Source organism: Medicago sativa, chromosome 5, assembly GCF_051527215.1.
Source record: "Medicago sativa cultivar Bolivia chromosome 5, Bolivia_mono, whole genome shotgun sequence".
In the NCBI taxonomy this organism is placed as follows: domain Eukaryota; kingdom Viridiplantae; phylum Streptophyta; class Magnoliopsida; order Fabales; family Fabaceae; genus Medicago; species Medicago sativa.
In genome coordinates, this window is record NC_140753.1 from 33,741,282 (window position 1) to 33,749,265 (window position 7,984).

The 7,984-nt window shown below is 31.1% G+C and overlaps 1 long non-coding RNA gene across 1 annotated transcript; it reads left to right on the forward strand.

Moving 5' to 3' along the window:
• Positions 1–1,002: 1,002 nt before the first annotated feature.
• LOC146921929 (uncharacterized) lies at positions 1,003–2,779 on the forward strand. Its single transcript, XR_015012278.1, has 2 exons — positions 1,003–1,506; positions 2,321–2,779. It is a non-coding gene; the product is annotated as an uncharacterized LOC146921929 (long non-coding RNA).
• Positions 2,780–7,984: the final 5,205 nt, after the last annotated feature.

Here is a 7,984-nt window from a genome sequence, read left to right on the forward strand (position 1 = left end):
GCAAAATCAAAATTTTTATAAAACTCCTCAAAATTCCAATGGACAAACAGCACCACCTGTTTATGTAACCAACTAGAGAGTCCCTTAGAAATCTAGCTTGGAACTTTTAATGGAAAGTTATGTCATGAATCAATCCAAGCAGCTCTAGGAACTTAAAAACCAAACTGGATTTCTGAATGACTCTCTTGTTAAACTCACATCTAAGGTAGACACCATTGCTACTCATACTAAGATGCTTAAAACTCAAATCTCTCAAGTAGCCCATCAAGTTAGCCAACCCAAAACAACACTTAGAAATGGTAGGCAACTGGAGGACCCCGTAGGGAAACCCAAGACTAGTGAGGTTGAAAAAGAGATTAATGAGCCACAAAGTGAGAAAGGCGTAGGAGAGAGTGAGAAGCCAATTGTCCCAACACCTTATAAGCCAAAAATTCCTTTTCCACAAAAGCTTGTTAAACCTAACTTGGATGCGCAGTTTAAAAAGTTTGTATCATACTGACAAAAATATACATCAATGTTCATTTTACTGAAGCTTTGTCTCAGATGCCTCTTTATGCAAAAAATTTGAAAGATATTTTATCAAAGAAAAGAAAAATATAGGATAATGAGACAATAGCTCTAACAAGAGAATGTAGTGTTTTCATACAAAAGAAATTGCCCCCAAAGCTCAAAGATCCCGGTAGTTTTTCCATCCCTTGTATGATTGGGAAGGAAACCATTGAGAAAGCCATGTGTGATCTAGGGGCTAGTGTTAGCTTGTTGCCCTTGTCCCTCTTGAAGGGGATTGGTATAGGTGATTTGAAACCCACTAAGATGACCTTGCAGTTGGCCGATCGTTCCATTATCTATCCGGCCGGAATTCTTGAGGATATCCCCATTAAGGTGGGAAAAATTTATATCCCGACGGATTTTGTAGTAGTAGACATCAAAGAGGATTCCGAAATTCCAATCATTCTAGGAAGACCATTCCTAGCAACTGCGGGTGCTGTTACAAATGTTAAGGTTGGACTAATTTGTCTTAGTGTTTGTATGGGTCGTTTTTTTTTCATAACAAATAAAAAATGATTTTAGTTGGTCCTATTTTTTTTTTTCAATTTATGCCTTGATTGTGATATACCATCTCTTGATTCTGATGTAATTCTTAATTTTTTAACTCCAAGATGGAATTGTTTTGGTATGGATCCCTTGCTTGTGCCACTGTATATGACCATTTATATTTTATACAATATAGTTCTCTTCTATGATATTGTTACTTAAGAATTTAAGCATCCTTCATATTTTTTATATATTGTATTCATAAGTATTGAGGACTCCTAGTTCCCAACTTGTGTGGGGACGACAATTATAATGGCATTTGTGAAAGCTGATTTATGCATTTGCAGACTACGGTTCACTTGATATCATCTCTGGCGCCATTGCTTTAACTACTCTTGAATTCGAGAGTTCATGAGCCGGAATGGTCCTGCTCTTAAGGAAAGACTCAAGCAAATCATGAGCGAAGAATAGGTACTACTTCGGTTCTTCGTTTGTGAAATTTATTTATTGCTATGCAATTTCAGTTTTTGTTGCTTGTGTTGGTTTGAATTGAATTTTACTATACAGAGTTGACCATAAAATTGTTCTAGCTGGATCTAGTAATAGTGCTTTTGTTTTGAAAAGGTTTTTAAAATACCAGAGCATGTATTTCTTCCACCCTTTTGAAGGTGCTGATGTATATTCTATTTTAAGCTGCAAAATTTGAGTTAAACAAAAGAATTTAAATTTTCTTTTGTAAGTGCACATACATCATTGTTGTCTGCTAGGTTTTGGCAAATGTTAACACAACTCAAAGTGCAATACGCATAAATTCTTCCTAAGTTCTTGATATTTATCGTAATGTTGATGCTAAATTGATATTAGTGCTAAAGATTTGTTTTACTTTAGGCAATAAGAATGATGAAAGGCATTTGAAGAACTTAAATTTGGATTTTGCTTTGATACCAACACTCTAACTTCTGGTACGTAAATTTGGATTTGGATTTGGCTGAGATACCAACTCTCTAAATTATTTTGATGAAATTTTGAGTTTCCGAACATAGAGGAAGTTATGTAAATAATATAGTTACAAGATGACTTTAGAGTTTGATAAAGGAGCTTACTTTATGTATATATGACTTACTAGAGAAGCTCTAAGAGATAATTTTGTCCTTGCAAATTGCCACTGTTGAAACTTAAATGTGTTGAAACTTAAATGTATGTTTATGCTTGTTGCACATAGTGGAACTGTAGTTATTTCAAGATAACTATATATGAAACTGATACAATTGACATTATGCTGCAGATTGAAGTTATGTAGGATGTGCTCCAAAGAAATAATGAACTAAGACTGAAAGTAACTAATTTATGTAGAGCGGGAAAAAAGGAATGCATTTATTGGTAAGTTGAATTGCTTAGTTACTTTGGAGTTTGATACTCATGCATTACAAAGCCAGAGGCTTTGTGTACAAAAGATTATTGGTATTGGATCTGCATTGGAGCCTTGATTGGGTTTTCTCTTCTCTTCACCTTCTCTTTGTATTAGATCACTTGAATCGTAAGTTATATTCTTTTGTACTCAGTAGAAATTTTTGTGTTGAACAAAAACTCATTAGGAGTTTTTTTTATTGAACAAAAACTCATTAGGAGCTTTGCATTAGGAGTGTGTATATAAGAGAATTTTCTTGTTTTTAGTTTAGAGTCAGATCATATGTCCTTATAATTTATGTACTCATTAAAATTATTGGATTTTTCATTGAATTTATATTATTTTGTTATATGACTTTTATCGCATCAAGAAAATGAAGTCAATGAATAAAAAATATATTTGTTGTTTAATCAAGAATAAAGAAATTATTTTTTTAAAATAAAAATGGATTTCACATCAGTGTTAATAATATCTGATGTGAAATATGCAGATTTCACTTCGGGGATGAAAAATCTGCCGTTGTGAAATACATGTTCATATTTGGAAAAAAAAGCGATTTCACATCAGTTGGATTACAAGCTGATGTGGATAACGACTTATCACAAAGGTTCCGTACCCGATGGGAAATGTTACGGACATACAACATCACCTTTAGTTACATCGGTTGGGACCCGATGTGAAAAGTCGATTTCCACTGATGTGAAATGTCATTTCTGTAGTAGTGTATCCATAATTTACAAACAAATAAATATACATCTTCCCTCAATTTCTGGCATGTAAAGGATCTTAGTGTTTCTGCAACCAAAATTTTGGAGCATATCCTTTTAGTTGCATTTAGTTTACACCAAGAAATAGAAGGGTGCAACTTGGACCACCTAAATCACCCACTATTACAAGTAAAATTACCTCTTTAAAGGCATATCCAGTATATTTGGTGTTGAATTTCAAATCAAATTTGCAAATGAGTGTGTTAAATTTTTTGGAAAGTAAATTTTAACCCAAATTATGTCTGCAAAATATAACACATTACTTAATTTTTTTCAAGAGACTTACGTTAACCTAAATTGGTTAAAAATAAATCACTAATTTTTTCACTGTGTAAGTTCTTAATTTTTTTAATGTCAAACTAACATAACTTTGAATGTTCTTCGAGATAAAATAAAATTATTTTAAATATGTACCTATATAGGGGTTGTTAACTTACTCCCACCTTCCCTTCAAAAAAAACTTACTCCCACCTAAAAACATGAAGGAGTAAGTTAGCAAGTCTACTCCCACTTATATTTTACCTAAAACTCCAATATCTTTAATAAGCACTACTTTGATGAATGGGCATTAATGTAATTTGCTTGTTGTAATATTATTTTTCCAATTTATTTTTTCTAAACGTGTTGGAAACATTCTTTTCCCCTGGAACCAGTTTTTGAAAGTATCTTTGTCGTACACATTATCGGTTTCTCACTATGGCTGAATGTCTTTAATAAAAAGGAAATTCTACGGTGCAGTCATCTAAATGACTTTTTCAAAAAAGTCAAACATTTTAATTCAGTTTGTGTAAAAACCGGCTTAAAAAGTCTAAAACAAAATAATGGAATTTATTAAAGGTCCAACAGGAATGCTTATTCTACAACCTTTTATTCTATGTCCAAATTATCAAGAAACTACACTAGTAAAAGCACAAATTAGATGGTGTGAACAAACGTCTGATTATTTTCTAGAAAAATATTATAATAGCCAAGAAACTGACGATCATTTTTTATATAATGAATATAAAGAATTAGCTAAAGATTTAAAAGATAAACTTAAAAAAATAGCTAGATAGCTTTATAAAATGAGTGAAGAAAACAATACACTCACAACTAGAGTCAAAGCTTTGCTTGACGAAACCAAGAAATTAAATGAGAGATTTGAAAGACAAATTTCTTTTCTTGAAACCTTACCTCAAATCTTTAAACAAAATAGTTTATTCACAAAAGATTATGAGCAAGGATTAGAAAGACCCCATGAAACCTGGGCAAATATGGAAAAAGATTTTCCGTGTTACAACAAAAATGAGAACCAGAAATATCCTCATATATATCATTCTTTTAATCCTCAGTTAAACAATATAACTGACATGATTAATTATCTGATAAAGAATTGTTGTAAACAACATTTTTCTCTTCAAGAAGGGGGGGGAAAATAAGGAAAAAATCGAAAAAACTTTATTTGCTAACTATAAAAAATGAGTATAGAAGAAAATATAGAGTATCAACTCGAAAAATTAGATCAACTTATGGCTACTTTAGACATAAGCGAAGAAGATTCCATTAAGGAAGAACCTGAACCTAAAGATCTAGAAGATTTTGTCTATGACTTTAGTTCTGATGATGAATCAAAAGACGATGGAAATTTCGTTAAAATAGAACAATTAGAAATGGGCGAAAGTTCAGGAACAAAAAGAGGACCCTCTTATAATTGGAATACAGATTTCCATAGAGAATTTTCTCAAGCTAAATATCAAAGAATTCCTATGAGTTATATTCCTAAACATAGTGTAAATGATGGAAGTGGAATTCTAAACATTGGTTGTGTTGACAATCTTGTTCAAGCCATTAGAAACTGGTATAATAAAAATACTATCCAAACACAGTTAGATAGTGATTTAAAAAATCTAACTCCAAAACAGATTTTTAATTATCTTTTGTGTAGAACAGAGGGTAATGCATATAAATTTCTAGCAGAAAAATCTGACGAAGAACAAACTGCAGAAAATAGTATGGGAATGATCAATAAAGTCTTTGAATGGCTTTTAAATGAATTCAAAGGATGGCAAGATACGGTAGATTCAAATATCGCTTTTAATACTGAAAAATTATGGAGAATAATGAATTTATCCATATGTAATCCTTGTTATATAGAAAATTATATTTGTGAATTTTCACAATTATATTATGACTTAAATAAGGAAACCAGAGATGGTCAAAAGGTTGTTGAATTATTTTACCAAAAATTACCTATGGCAATGTCCCAAATAATTCAAACCGAATTTAATAATGCAGTTTCCTCAGGAAAGGTTAAAAATACTTTAGGAGCTAGAATTTCTATTCTTAGAAATTGGATGCAAGAACAGTGCCTAAAGAAACAATCAAAACGAGATGCACGAATAGGACTGTGTTGCGATAAAATCCAAGGGAAAATTGGAGCATATGGTTGTGAAAAAACTAGGAGAAAAAGAAAATATCCTAGAAGAAAGAAATTTAAAAGATTTTCCTATGATAAAAAGAAACATAGGAAGAAAAGATTTTATAGAAGAAAAAGGGAGTACCCTAGAAAAAATAAAACCTATCCTAAAGGTAAAAAATCATGTACATGTTGGCTATGCCATGAAACAGGACATTATGCTAATGAATGTCCAAAGAAAGTTTCTAAAGAAAAGAAACAAGTCTTAAACATGATCTATAGAATAGGTTATGAACCAGTAGAATCGGATTCAGATTCTGATTGGAGGCAACAAAGTTTCTATGAACTTTGTACAGATTCCGAAGATGAGAAAAACCAAGATTTTGAGTAAAGGAAACCCTAGTGCTACCTTTATCCAAGTAAAACTTCGCAAGAAGGAAATTTTAGCCTATTTAGATACAGGCGCAACATTATGTTTTGGAAAACGAAACATATCAAGAAATTGGGAAGAATTAGAAAAACCCAAAGAAATAATTGTTGCAGACAAGTCAAAACATCAAATATGGTTTGTTTTGAGAGACATTTCAATTACTATAGAAGGTTATGAATTTTTCATGCCAACAATTTATCTCCATGATTCAGGACTAGATTTAATCATTGGAAATAACTTTTTAAAGTTATATGCACCGTTTGTGCAAAATGTTAAAACTATTTCTTTGCTTTGGAAAAATTTAGCAAACCCCAAAGAAAAGACAAAAGTTATAACAACAAAAATTATAACTAGAAATGAAATTATTCAACTAATTTCTGAAAATCTTATAAACCTAAAAAGTATTTGGGAAGAAGGAAAATTCTTTTTAAATCTTGAAGAAATAGAACAAAAACTTGATACAGTATGTTCAGAAGATCCTTTGGATAATCTGAAAAATACAAATCATGAACTTGTTACCATTAAATTACGAGATCCCAATAAGGAGATTAATGTAAAATATAAAATGCCTTATTCAGTAAAAGATAAATTAGAATTTCAAAAAGATATAAAAGAACTTCAAGAAAAGAAGTTAATTACTCCATCTGCAAGTCCACATTCGGCACCCGCTTTTTATGTGACAAATCACAATGAAATAAAAAGAGGAAAAGCTAGAATGGTGATAAATTATAAGAAACTCAATGATGCTACAATCGGAGATTCTTATAAATTACCACGAAAGGATTATACTCTGCAGAAAATAAAAGGATGTGATTGGTTTTCATCCTTTCATGCAAAATCAGGATATTATCAAATTAGACTTTCTGAAGAAACTAAACCTTTAACAGCTTTTTCTTGTCCACAAGGTCATTACCAATGGAATGTCCTTCCATTTGGACTAAAACAAGCACCATCTATATACCAAAGATTTATGGATAATGCTCTTAGAGGATTAGAACATATATGTTTGGCATATATTGATGACATTTTAGTTTTTACAAAAGGAACTAAAGAACAACATCTTAAAGATGTAGAAACTGTTTTAAACAGAATTTCAGAAAAAGGAATTGTTATTTCAAAAAAGAAATCACAATTAGCCAAAAAAGAAATCGAGTATTTAGGCCTTATTTTAAAAGAAAATGGTACTCTCGATTTATCTCCACATGTTCAGGAAAAGATTCAAGCTTTCTCTGATGAATTGAAAGATCGAAAACAAATTCAAAGATTTTTAGGATGTTTGAATTATATTGCCAATGAAGGATTTTTCAAAAACTTGGCAAACGAAAGAAAGGTTTTATAGAAAAAGATATCTGAAAAGGTTCCATGATCATGGACTGAACAAGATACTCTAACTGTAAAAACTATTAAAAGAAAAATTAAAGTTTTACCCAGCTTATACAATCCAACAGAAAATGATTTCTTAATTGTTGAGATTGATGCTGATAAAACAACCTGGGCAGGTTGTATGAGAGCTCTACCTAATGGTAAAGCGATACTGAATCTTGATGATTCAGGAAACTATGTTGGTGATGTAACCCATCAACAAGGAATGAAAGATACTGGAGCAACCCAGTACGCTAAGTCTAGTAGCTCGAAAGAGAAATTAGACAAACTATCTGATTTATCAGAAAAATTAGTATCAAAAGATACTAAGATTGATTATTCTTATGAAAATATTAAAAATAAGATAAAAGATGAAGATCTTTTACTTTGTAAATATGTTTCAGGGTCATTTACAGATACTGAAACGAGATATCCAATTCATGCATTAGAAACATTAAGTTGTGTTAAAGTTTTATCAAAATGGCAAATGGAATTAATTCCAACCAGATTTTTACTAAGAACAGATTCCAAATATGTAACCGAATTTTGGAAATATGACCTTCGTGTCAATTATAAATATGGAAGAC